General features: G+C 45.0%; 1 protein-coding gene across 4 annotated transcripts in view; it reads left to right on the plus strand.

Moving 5' to 3' along the window:
• Positions 1–14,123, plus strand: part of MRTFB (myocardin related transcription factor B) — a 422,849-nt gene that overhangs the window by 90,880 nt on the left and 317,846 nt on the right. For all 4 annotated transcript variants that reach the window (XM_068244719.1, XM_068244722.1, XM_068244721.1 and 1 more), the window contains one exon: positions 10,167–10,236. The gene's annotated coding sequence lies outside the window, so the exon portion shown is untranslated. The remainder of the gene's footprint in view (positions 1–10,166; positions 10,237–14,123) is intronic.

A 14,123-nucleotide genomic window follows, 5' to 3' on the forward strand; every position in this document is an offset into this window, starting at 1 on the left:
TTCTTCCCATAAGGATAGGTACAGGTTCGCGAGGACAGGGGCCACCGGCATCCCCATGGCTGTCCCCGTGACCTGTCTGCACCCTTCTCCCCCAAACTTAAAGGTGTTGGAACTCAACACCCAAGTAAGACAGTCTCCTAAAAAGGAGATATATCCATCTTCTTTATTTTTTCTCCTTAAAATTTCCTCCACTGCAATTACTCCTTTTTCTTGTGGGATACTTCCATAAAGATTAACCACATTAATACTAGCCAAACTATACTCTGGGCTCAAATCCCATTTATCCACCATCTGTAACACTGCAGTGGAGTCCTTCAAGTAGGATGGTATTTCCTCCAAGAAGGGCCTGAGAGTGTGGTCGAGGTACCTAGAAAGGGGCTCGGTAACAGAGCCCCTTCCTGACACTATCGGCCGTCCTGGGGGATCGACCAGGGATTTATGTATTTTAGGCAAAAAATACCACACAGGGTGGCGTGGGTATTCAACATACAGCTGTTCTCCTAGCTTCTGACTCAAATAATTTCTCTCAACTCCTTTTCTTAATAATGAGCGCAGCCTGTCCTGGAGTTTCCTTGTTGGATTTTCCTTTAACTTAAGATAGGCCTTTTCATCTGTCGCTGTGCCTCTCCTACATAGTATTCCCTACTCATTACTACGATATTACCCCCCTTGTCGGCTTTCTTCACTATCAAGTCATTTCTAGATTTTAACCACTTTAAAGCCCTTTTCTCTCTCTCATTCAAATTTGACAAAAATCCAGGATAGATCTGAGCTTTAACATCTCTCAATACTGCTTCATGAAAGATATCGACTGGGGACCCCGGTGTTAATGGAAAAGGTGTTTTAGATTTAATGTGGAAAGGATTTTCACTCTCCTTCCCACGATTCTCCTCCTCTTCATTGATAGAGAGCATACTACTTTCACCCACGTTTTCATTTAACAAGTCATATAAATTCTTTAGAGCCATAGAGTCATTCTCCTGTGCTTTAGTCATAAATCCCAAATTGGTAGAAAACCCATAACCTAGTGGATTCAGAACCCGATTCAGTTGTTCTCCTGACTCTTTGTTATAGAACTTATACCACGTGACGCATAACCTTTCTCCCCATACTGTTCAAATGATGCTATTAACCAGAATAATCGTATTTCCTTCTCTGTAGCTTTTGATAGGTTAAACTCCAGTCTTTGCAAAACGACATCCCTTCCATCCACTGCCAATTCATCCACAAAAAAAGTCCTTCCACTGGTCTCTTCCTGCCTGCACTGCCTCCATCTCCTAAATCCATTTGACCAAACTCTGGGATTAACTCATGCTCCAACTCATTCATGCTTTCACCATCAACTACCTCTTGTGAAGACATCGCCATTGCAAGCAATGAAATGCAAAAGATAGAAGCATAGATTGAGGTAGAACGGTGCTCATCTCTGATTGACTGCGTAGTCCAGGTGCCACAATCCACAGAATAAAGATTCTAAATTCCACCATAAAGAGAACAAACTGGCAGGCACACTTATGATGTTCATTTCTACGTCACAGGATTTTGAAAGCTGGATCAGGCAACGGTTGATTCCCCAATCCATCTTTCCGTGGGTACTTAGCTTTAGGCCCCTTTAACACTGGGATGTTTTCATTGCTTTTTTTTTTTTTTTTACTGTAGGGTAACGCTAAAGCAGTGAAAACCTATGGGACATTCCACACCTCCTGCAGTGCAATGTGCTGGAAGTACCCGATTTAATGTCACAACAACCGCGTGTTATCGGTGACCACCTGCGGTGACTTGCGCTGACTGGAAGTTATGGAAGTCTATGGTGGTATTTTGTCAATACACTTCCATGCACTTCCTATTTCCACCACAGGAAGTGAGTGCTAGAGTGCCTCATGTCTTGCTTGGCTTGCAGCCAGAAGTGAGATTACCATGCAAAACCACTGGTTTCTGCAAAACCACTGGTTTCTGCCTTAAAGAGACTCTGTAACAACATTTTCAGCCTTATTTCTTCTATCCTATAAGTTCCTACACCTGTTCTAATGTGGTCTAGCATGCTGCAGTCTTTTATAGTTGCACTGTGTCTGTAATAAATCTAATCTTCTTTCTTTTGTCAAGCCTTGTCGAGGCAGAGAGGAATGCACTGCTCTGCTGTGATGGGGAGAAGTTATACACACCTCCTCCACCCCCCCCCCCCCCTGCTGGCTTTGTATGTGTGCTGTGTGTATGAGTCAGACAAGGTCTCTGCTCACAGCCAGCGTCTGCAGGCTCAGAAGCTGTGACCTTGTGAACAGCTGTGAGTGCAGAAAGATCAGTTCAGAGCTCAGACAAGCAGCTAAGGCAACAAGTGGTGTAACATTCCAGCAATCAAATCACATTTGAGAGGAGCCTCTGCAAACAGGCACCTGCTCTGATGAAGTATTTCCTGTTTGGTGTCCATCTTCATTGTTTACAAAAACAATTAACAAAACAGTGCTTTTATCACCAAGAAAGCAGCGGGAGCAGCGAAAATGTCAGAGGGGGCTAGGAGAAGACAACAAACAGGCTGGTACATTTATGTAAGATTTTCATAGTACAGATTCTCTTTAAGGTAGCCATACATCTAGCGATTCTGATTTATTCGACAAAGCAATCGACATTATTAAGGAATTGACTTTAGTTTGGTTGATCGAAAGTCGATCGACTAGCAACCCACACACTACAAATTATATCCTATGCGATTAACATTCAATTTGACAGATGTCGTGCCTCCATGCTCTGAATGTAAAAAATCAATCGACTGACGTGAACCGTAGAAAATTCCTGTGTAATCGACCAATATCTTGCATCTTGCTTGATCAAGTAAGCTGGACAATTCGACATGAAATCAGCCACTTTTCATCGATTGGGAATTCTGTAACACACTCGATTCCTTCTCAATAAAATAATCGAATGGTCGATCGTGCTGAAAAATCGCTAGATGTATGGGCACCTTAAGGCTTGTATGATATCTGCAGATCTCATACACACCTTGTTTAACGGACATTCATTTGCAGATCAGACAATTATCTGAAGATCCATCCTGGTGGATCTGATCTGCAGATGAATGTCTGTTAAACAAGGTGTGTATGAGATCTGCAGATAGACTATGAATGCATTTTGCAGGAACAGATCTTTTGCAGATATTGATCTTTTGCATGTGTACAGCATCTTTGTGTGCAGCATCTTGCAAAGAATTTTATCTAATGGGGAGTTCAGCTCAATGGAATAGACTGTGTAGGTATGGCTCTCATACTACGTGCAAGGTGGTAAAATTGGTCTGTGATCTGTCATTTTCCTGGGTACACAAGTCAAGATTTTCTGTGCGATTTTGTGACCCGATCGTTTTTCCCGCACGATTCCGCGCTCGATTCTGCGCTCGGTTCTGCACTCGATTCTCTTATCTTCATTCGTTTTTCTTATATTTTTCCATTCACCACTATGAGAAATCGAGCACGGAAACGATCAGGAGCAATATCGGACATCACAGATTTTATCAATCGGATCATCTATCGCAAGGAAAATCGTACCGTGTGTATTAGGCATTCGACTTTTATCTCAAGTGTGTACTTAGCTTTATGCCTGGTACACACCATGCAATTTCACATCAGATAGATGGATCGATAGATAATTTCTGACATTTTTCTGATCGATTTTCTGATCACTTCTATGAAAATCGATCAGAGAAACTATTGGAAATCAGATCTGACCTGTCAGAAATTATCTATTTGACCCATGTCTCTTATGGGAAATTGCATGGTGTGTAATAGGCTTTAGGCTTTCGTTCAGATCAGCAAGAAAACTGGAGAATAGTAAGGATATTCATAAGCCTGTCTTTTCACTGTCTGTTGTCCCTCGTATCACACACTGACACACATTGCTGAAATCCACTGGAATTGGGACAATCAAAATCACCAGAAAGTGCATTTGATAGGTCTTGTTCCAAGCTGCAAACAATATGCATGCAAACCATAATTATTAGTACTGGTATCTCACTGGCCACCTTCACTGTCAGCTTGTCATGGATTAATAAAATGTAATAGGGGAGTTTGTCTTTCGTCAGAGGACAGATATGCAGGTTTTGTTTCCTCTAACATACTACTATGCAGTCTTTTGAAGCACTTGACACATTTGGCAGTTGATGACCTCATTCCAAGGTGTAATATGCAGCACACTTGTTTGTATAGTGTCACAGTTTGGCTGATTGTTATTTACAGATCTATAACTGTTTTGTTATTGTCACTCCTATGGTTTCTTGATGCACTGTGTTGGAGGTTGACATGGAGGCAAAAGAAAGTCCTATTTCATTTTAAAGAGTCTTTATCTTAACCACTTGCCGACCAGTGGCTTTCTGGCTAATCTGTGCTGCGTAGGCTCTCCAGCCCGCAGCACAGATCAGGTTTTAGCCAGGGCGATCAGACTTACCCCCTTTTTTCCCCACTAGGGGGATGTCCTGCTGGGGGGGTCTGATCGCCGCCGGCTCTCTGCGCTTTGCGGGGGGGGGGGGGCTCTTCAAAGCCCCCCTCCGCAGAGTTTTCAGCGCTCCGTCCCTCTCCCTCCCTCTCCCTTCCCCTCTGAGCTGCGCAGGACGGATATCCGTCCTGCGCATTGTAGGATAGGCTTCAGCCTATCAAATGATGGCGATCCCCGGCCAATCAGAGGCTGGGGATCGCCGATCTGCCTTACGGCGCTGCTGCGCAGCAGCGCCGTATGATGTAAACAGCGGGGATTTCTTCCCCGCGTGTTTACATTTTGCCCGCGAGCCGCGATCGGCGGCTCTCCGGCTGTTCACGGAGACAGCCTCCGTGAACGGACATGGAAAGTTTCCATGGAAACTTGCAGACGACCAGTTTACGCCAATCGGTGTTAGCTGGTCGTCAAGAGGTTAATAAGCATAATATGTCTCACCTGACAGATGAAAAGTCCAAGATTATTTTTCTTCTTCACTTGTGAAATACTGGTAAGGCTCCCTGCACACTGCAAATCCGTTTTCCGATTCCGATTTTCAATTCCAATTTTTCCCTGAATACATTCAACAGAAAAACTAATCAAAAAATGCAGCATGCAGTAAAGATTAAAAATCTGAATCGGATGTAAAAAACGATTAAAAATCGGAATCTGAAATGCATGCAGTGTGCAAGAGGCCTAATACTGTCTAGGTAAAAAAAATAGCTGAGGTTTACTGATTGAAATAGTTTTTGTACACAGTGATTGTAGGGACTAAATTATACTTTTCAACAAAAAGGATGTTCCACAACTAACTCTGGCAATCCAGCAATAAAGTGCTACTTCCAAACACCAGGCAAAACGTTAAATCTTCAAGAGACAGAACATTCAAATGTATATTATACTGTAATTCAAGGGTCATGATTAGGAATGATCAATGAGATGCAAATAATTCTAATTGATGGATTATGCAAATTTTGTATGCAAATTATGCGTCTTGAAAATAGAGTCTGGGTAGGAACACACTAGGCAGAAACGCTAGCATTGTTAAAAACGCACATAATGCAAGCCAATGGGCCGCATGAAAAAAACGCATATGCTTGCTTCTGCAGTGTGCATTTTTAAAAACACTGGTCTTTCTGCATATTTTTCTAAAACGCACATAATGAAAGTCAATGGTGACGCAGAGGTAAAGTGTTAAGTGATTTTTTTAGTTTTTTTATGCGTTTTGTATGCGTTTTTTTTTTTTTTTAATAACAAGTTTGTGGTATTTCCACTTCCTGTTGCCTTCCTAGTAGTTTGCATAAAACACATAAAAAAGCATGCAAAACGCATATGCGGTTTATATATGCAAACCGCAAATGCATTAACCACTTGCCGACCGCCCACAGCCGATGGGCGGCGGCAAAGTGGACGCCGAAAGGACCGCAATACGCCCAAGGGCGTTGCGTCCTTTCGGCATGCCGGGGGAGCGATCGGGTCATTGATAACACGCGCTTCCCCTGGCAACTGGCTCCACCCACCCGCGACGACAACCCGCCGGCCGTTCGGAAGCGCCGGCGGGTTGTTAACCCCGCGATCGCCGCTTCAAAGTGTATAATACACTTTGTAATGTATACAAAGTGTATTATACAGGCTGCCTCCTGCCCTGGTGGTCCCAGTGTCCGAGGGACCACCAGGGCAGGCTGCAGCCACCCTAGTCTGCACCCAAACACACTGATCTGCCCCCTCCCCCGCCCCCTGATTGCCCACAGCACCCCTCAGACCCCCCTCCCTGCCCACCCCCCAGACCACTGTTTGCACCCAATCACCCCCCTCATAACCCATCAATCACTCCCTGTCACTGTCGACGCTATTTTTTTTTAAATTCCCTAAACTGCCCCCTGGGGACTCCTGATCACCCCCCACCCCTCAGATTCTCCCCAGACCCCTCCCCCCCGTGTACTGTATGCATCTATCCCCCCTGATCACCTGTCAATCACCCGTCAATCACCCCCTGTCACTGCCACCCAACAATCAGCCCCTAACCTGCCCCTTGTGGGCAATCTGATCACCCACCCACACCATTAGATCGCCCGCAATCCCGCCATCAGATCACCTCCCAAGTGTATTGTTTACATCTGTTCTCTTCTCTAAACACCCACTAATTACCCATCAATCACCCATCAATCACCCCCTATCACCACCTGTCACTGTTACCTATCAGATCAGACCCTAATATGCCCCTTGCGGGCACTCAATCACCCTCCCACACGCTCAGATTGCCCTCAGACCCCCCCTTATCAATTCGCCAGTGCATTAATTACATCTGTTCTTCCCTGTAATAACCCACTGATCACCTGTCAACCACCTGCCAATCACCTATCACCCATCAGTCACCCCCTGTCACTGCTACCCATCAATCAGCCCCTAACCTGCCCCTTGCGGGCAATCTGATCACCCACCCACACCATCCAATCGCCTGCAGACCCGCCGTCAGATCGCCTCCCAAGTGCATTGCATCTGTTCTCTCCTCTAAACACCCACTAATTACCCATCAATCACTCCCTGTCACCACCTGTCACTGCTACCCATCAGATTAGACCCCTATCTGCCCCTAGGGCACCCAATCACCCGCCCACTGCCTCAGACCCCAGCCCTGATCACCTCGCCAGTTCATTGCTTGCATCTATTCCCCCCACTAATCACACTTTGATACACCCATCAATCACCTCCTGTCACCACCTGTCACCCCCTAGCACACCTACCCATCAGATCAGGCCCTAATTTGCCCCGTGTGGGCTCTTGATCACTCGGCCAAACCCTCAGATCCCCCTCAGACCCCCTTCCGATCACCTCCCCAGTGCATTGATTGCATCTATTTTCCCCTCTAACCACCCCCTGAGACACCCATCAATCACCTCCTGTCACCCCCCCTAGCACTCCTATCCATTAGATCAGGCACCCTGCTTATGACCGGTTCCATAAAATTTGCCCCCTCATAGATCACCTGTCATCAAAATTTGCAGATGCTTATACCCTTGAACAGTCATTTTGAGACATTTGGTTTCCAGACTACTCACGGTTTTGGGCCCGTAAAATGCCAGGGCGGTATAGGAACCCCACAAGTGACCCCATTTTAGAAAAAAGACACCCCAAGGTATTCTGTTAGGTGTATGACGAGTTCATAAAGGATTTTATTTTTTGTCACAAGTTAGCGGAAATTGATTTTTATTGTTTTTTCACAAAGTGTCATTTTTCACTAACTTGTGACAAAAAATAAAATCTTCAATCAACTCACCATACACCTAACGGAATACCTTGGGGTGTCTTCTTTCTAAAATGAGGTCAGTTGTGGGGTTCCTATACTGCCCTGGCATTTTAGGGGCCCTAAACCGTGAGGAGTAGTCTAGAAAACGAATGCCTCAAAATGACCTGTGAATAGGACGTTGGGCCCCTTAGCGCACCTAGGCTGCAAAAAAGTGTCACACATTGCCGTACTCAGGAGAAGTAGTATAATATGTTTTGGGGTGTATTTTTATGCATACCCATGCTGGGTGGGAGAAATCTCTCTGTAAATGGACAATTGTGTGTAAAAAAAAAAAAAAAATCAAAAAATTGTCATTTACAGAGATATTTCTTCCACCCAGCATGGGAATGTGTAAAAATACACCACAAAACACATTATACTACTTCTCCTGAGTACAGCGGTACCACATGTGTGGCACTTTTTTGCACCCTAAGTGCGCTAAGGGGCCCAAAGTCCAATGAGTACCTTTAGGATTACACAGGTAATTTTGCCACATTTGGTTTCAAGACTACTCCTCACGGTTTAGGGCCCCTAAAATGCCAGGGCAGTATAGGAACCCCACAAATGACCCCATTTTAGAAAGAAGACACCCAAAGGTATTCAGTTAGGAGTATGGTGAGTTCATAGAAGATATTATTTTTTGTCACAAATTAGCGGAAAATGACACTTTGTGAAAAAAAAAAAACAATTAAAATCAATTTCCGCTTACTTGTGACAAAAAATAAAATCTTCTATGAACTCACCATACTCCTAACGGAATACCTTGGGGAGACTTCTTTCTAAAATGGGGTCATTTGTGGGGTTCCTATACTGCCCTGGCATTTTAGGGGCCCTAAACCGTGAGGAGTAGTCTTGAAACCAAATGTCGCAAAATGATCTGTGAAATCCTAAAGGTACTCATTGGACTTTGGGCCCCTTAGCTCAGTTAGGGTGCAAAAAAGTGCCATACTTGTGGTATCGCCGTACTCAGGAGAAGTAGTATGTGTTTTGGGGTGTATTTTTACACATACCCATGCTGAGTGGTAGAAATATCTCTGTAAATGGACAATTGTGTGTAAAAAAAAAAAAATCAAAAAATTGTCATTTACAGAGATATTTCTCCCAACCAGCATGGGCATGTGTAAAAATACACCCCAAAACACATTATACTACTTCTCCTGAGTATGGCAATACCACATGTGTGGCACTTTTTTGCAGCCTAACTGCGCTAAGGGGCCCGAAGTCCAATGAGCACCTTTAGGCTTTACAGGGGTGCTTACAATTTAGCACCCCCCAAAATGTCAGGACAGTAAACACACCCCACAAATTACCCCGTTTTGGAAAGTAGACCCTTCAAGGTATTCAGAGAGGAGCATAGTGAGTCCGTGGCAGATTTCATTTTTTTTTTTGTCGCAAGTTAGAAGAAATGGAAACTTTTTTTTTTTTTTTTTTGTCACAAAGTGTCATTTTCCACTAACTTGTGACAAAAAATAAAATCTTCTATTAACTCACCATGCCTCTCAGTGAATACTTTGGGATGTCTTCTTTCCAAAAAGGTGCAATTTGGGGGGTGTTTATACTATCCTGGAATTTTAGCCCCTCATGAAACCTGACAGGTGGTCAGAAAAGTCAGAGATGCTTCAAAATGGGAAAATTCACTTTTGGCACCATAGTTTTTAAACGCTATAACTTTTACCCAATCCAATAAATATACACTGAATATTTTTTTTTTTTTTTTAATCAAAGACATGTAGCAGAATAACTTTCGCGCTCAAATGTATAGGAAGTTTTACTTTATTTGAAAAATGTCAGCACAGAAAGTTAAAAAAGTCATTTTTTTGACAAAATTCATGTCTTTTTTGATGAATATAATAAAAACTAAAACTCGCAGCAGCAATCAAATAGCACTAAAAGAAAGCTGTATTAGTGACAAGAAAAGGAGGTAAAATTCATTTAGGTGGTAGGTTGTATGACCGAGCAATAAACCGTAAAAGCTGCAGTGGTCTGAATGGAAAAAAGGGCTCTGGTCCTTAAGGGGTAGAAAGACTGTGGTCCTCAAGTGGTTAAAATGTACACAAAATGCAAGAAAAACGCATGTGCGGAAGCAAAATGCAAACGCACGGAAAACGCACTAAAGACGCACAAACGCATATGCAGCAAAACGCTACCTTTCCCGCACTGCCTAGTGTGTTCCTACCCTCTCTCCTTGGCTCCCTTCAATTGATCCATTTTCAAGCTACATAAATTTGCATGCAAAATTTTCATGATCTTGCATCAACATGGAATTATTTCTCTCTGACGGTCCCTATTCATGATGTATTGAATTTGACTCATTTGCTACTTATTATTGCTTAGTCTTCCAGTGGCAGTGGTGCCTGATGGTGTTGTTTCTCTGCAGATTTACTTTCAATAAAGATGATTTATATTTTTCTTGCTTCTGTTTTTGCAGGTTTTATTCTGATTGCAGGAAATAAGCATGTGAGACGCACTGAAAGTCCAGATCTTTGTTGCATAAGAAGGTTAGTCTTTTGTCATTCTTCATTTGTCTTTTTTTTTTTAATGCATTAATAAGGCTTAGAACGTTGGATTCAATTTTGTTATTGTTATCAGCATTATCTAAGTCTTGAAGAAAAGAACAGTTGAGCAAATATAAACAAACACTGAAACCAATAGATAATTGTCAACGTTTTAGCTTCGTAACTTGAAATGACTGGAAATAATGGAATATCTACAGTACAAAGGTCCATAACCAGCAATAATTTGTCCTTTGCTCTAATATAATATTAATTTTCCCAGTGTGAGTTAATCATTTGAAAGTTCTTATTAATTTAGAATACCTAATATTTCTGTGTTTAGACTTCAGCTTTAAAATTAATCTGTAGCAAGTGCAGAAAAAACTGGGTACATTCCTAATCAGAAGTAGCTTTAGGTGAAACATATAGAGGCCTGACCAATATGTGGTTGTGAAAAGTTAGGCTAGTTAATAAATATGTACAGTATATGAGAACTTTTACTGTAAAGACTGCACTCTGGCCCATCTCCCAGAGGCTCCATATTTCTCATTGCAGCGATTGACTTTATTTATCGATAAAATAATGTTGTGCAGCTTTGGGCCCTTTCACACCAGCTGCATTCCGTTTGGTTTTTTAAAAAAGGCTTGCGATTTTCTAAACACACGTTACAATGGGAATCGTGGGAATGCATTCACACTGAATGCATCTCCAATTTTCTAAAATTGCAGCCGTAATTCTGTTGCATTTTTCCTGCATTTCCATTGAGGCCAACATAGTGAAAAGTGCAAAATGCCATTGCGGTTTGTGATTTTTCGTGTGAAAGAGCCCTCAATCTTCATACACTTTGCTTTTCCTTGTCATCTGGTCAGTTTCCGTGGCATGTGTTTGTGAAGTGTTTTGCTGTGGAGGAGGAGTTTGTGCGTGGCCAAAAAATAAATAACATCCCATAATATGTAACACAAATTTATCTGAATCAATTGCTTCTGAGTAATGCTAGGTACACACCATACAATTTTCTGGCAGATTTACCTGCCAGATCAATTATTTCCAACATGTCCGATATGAATTTTGATGAACTTTTTTTGATTTTCCGATCGTTATTCCCAAACTATTTCCGTAGAAGTGAATGGAAATTGATCAGAAAAAGAACAGAATATCAAAAAAATCGATCGAAATTTGCATCTGACATGTTGGAAATAATCAATCTGGCAGGTAAATCTGCCAGAAAATTGTATGGTGTGTACCTAGCATTAGAAATGTCCTGTGAAGGTCTGGCCCAGCACCACAAATAAAGCCTGTGTGCAGACATGATGTTGACCCTGGTTGTTTGTCAGCCTTGCTAGCCATTAGGCTTAAAGAAAACCTGGAACAAGAAAAAGTTCCCCTGGGGGGTACTCACCTCGGGTGGGGGAAGCCTCCGGATCCTATCGAGGCTTCCTCTGTCCTCCGGTGTCCCGCGGCGGCGGCGAAAAAGGTCCCGGAACGGCGAGGATGTAAATATTTTACTTTCCCAGCTCCAGTGCAGGCGCAGTATCGGCTCTCTGCTCAGTGATAGGCGGAAATAGCTGATCGCTGTCAGACCGCTCTACTGCGCAGGCGCAAGTCTCCTGCGTAGTAGAGCGGACCCGATGTAGATGGGCTATTTCCACCTATCTCCGTGCTGACAGCCGCAACAACGGCCCTGCTGGAGCCAGGGAAGGTAAATACATCAAACCTTGTCAGGCTTGTCGAGTCAGGATTGCGGGTCGCTATGGTGGAGCCAGCGCTGGATTGCCTGCAGTTACAGGGGAGAGGGAAGCCTCATTTGGACCCTGAGGCTTCCCCCTCCCGAGGTGAGTACCCCCAGGGGAACTTTTGTTTGTTAGAGTCTCTTTAATGGAAGCTCAAAAGGAAAGGTAAATAAACGTCCTGTAGCTGTCTACATAATTCTGTCCAAGATAGGTACGAACGTTTACTGATGCTAGGCATACATTTGCGGCCTTCCAGCAATCCATTTTATTTAATCCCTAGAATTTTCTGCATTCTTGTCTTTGATAAGGCAGGGGACACACTTGACTGTTTTTGTGGGCGTTTTCCACACAGAAAAACTGATTTAAACTGAGAACCAGGGCTGTGGAGTCGGAGTCGGAGCAATTTTGGGTACCCGGAGTCTGAGTTGGAGTCGGTGATTTCACATACTGAGGAGTCGGATGATTTTGTACAAAATCCACAGCCCTGGTAACTATTAGACTAAGGAGTCAGAGTTGAGGAGCCTGCGCCATTTTCAGTGTTCTCCCCAGAAATTTTTTTCAGCCGGGTGGCATGAAAAAGTAGCCGGGTGGGGTAAAATGGGCGTGGCCATGACGTGTGCTGGAAAATGGGTGGAACCATTACATGGGCGTAGCCAACTGTAATGTAGTGGGTAAGTAGGTCAAGCTGTGGCTAGTGAGGTGGGTGGGTAGGTAGGTCAGGCTAGTGAGGTGTAGGTCAGGCTGGTGGCTAGTGGGGTGGGAGGGTTACTAGGTCAGGCTAGTGGGGTGGGAGGGTTACTAGGTAAGGCTGGAGGCTAGTGGGGGTGGGTAGGTGGGTAAGTAGTTCAGGCTAGTGGCTAGTGGGGTGGGTAAGTAGTTCAGGCTGGTGGCTAGTGGGGTGAGTGGGTGGGTAAGTAGTTCAGGCTAGTGGCTAGTGGGGTGGGTAAGTAGTTCAGGCTGGTGGCTAGTGGGGTGGGTGGGTAAGTAGTTCAGGCTGGTGGCTAGTGGGGTGGGTGGGTAAGTAGTTCAGGCTGGTGGCTAGTGGGGTGGGTGGGTAATAGTTCAGGCTGGTGGCTAGTGGGGTGGGTGGGTAAGTAAGTCAGGCTAGTGGGGTGAGTGGGAGGGTAAGTCAGTCAGGCTAGTGTGGTGGGTGAGTGGTTAGGTAGGTCAGACTAGTGGGGTGGGTAGGTAGGTCAGACTAGTGGGGTGGGTAGGTAGGACAGACGAGTGGGGTGGGTAGGTAGGTCAGACGAGTGGGGTAGGTAGGAAGGTCAGACTAGTGGCTAGTGGGGTGGGTAGGTAGGTCAGACTAGTGGGGTGGGTAGGTAGGTCAGACTAGTGGGGTGGGTAGGTAGGTCAGACGAGTGGGGTGGGTAGGTAGGTCAGACGAGTGGGGTGGGTAGGTAGGTCAGACGAGTGGGGTGGGTAGGTAGGTCAGACGAGTGGGGTGGGTAGGTAGGTCAGACGAGTGGGGTGGGTAGGTAGGTCAGACGAGTGGGGTGGGTAGGTAGGTCAGACGAGTGGGGTGGGTAGGTAGGTCAGACGAGTGGGGTGGGTAGGTAGGTCAGACTAGTGGCTAGTGGGGTGAGTAGGTAGGTCAGACTAGTGGCTAGTGGGGTGGGTAGGTAGGTCAGACTAGTGGCTAGTGGGGTGGGTAGGTAGGTCAGACTAGTGGGGTGGGTAGGTAGGTCAGACGAGTGGAGTGGGTAGGTAGGTCAGACTAGTGGCTAGTGGGGTGGGTAGGTAGGTCAGACTAGTGTGTGGTCTCCCTCCCTCTCAGATAGCATGGCAGCAGATCGCTCCTCACATTGATCCTCAGCTGTTCCCCAAAGGTCTCCCCGAGCTTCAGTACCTGCTCCGTGCTGCGAGACAGGGCACAGCCCTGCTGATCACCTGGAGCATACCATCCACCTCTGCCAGCCAGCGCCGCAGATATCTCATAGCCTGCATATGGAGCAAGACGGATTCATCCGTCAGTGAGCTGCGCAGATGCCTCTCTCTCCACACACGTCCCTGCACAGCTCTCACAGACATACACGCAGCACACGGCTCTGCAGAAGGCGGCTAGCGCTAATGTCACGCCACTTAGCCTATCAAAGCACGAGCTCGCCGGGAAGCGCGAGATCTCGAGTGTAGAGGGGAAGGAGCGCATCTGACAGCCGG

This window comes from Hyperolius riggenbachi, chromosome 7 (genome assembly GCF_040937935.1).
Source record: "Hyperolius riggenbachi isolate aHypRig1 chromosome 7, aHypRig1.pri, whole genome shotgun sequence".
NCBI classification, from domain to species: domain Eukaryota; kingdom Metazoa; phylum Chordata; class Amphibia; order Anura; family Hyperoliidae; genus Hyperolius; species Hyperolius riggenbachi.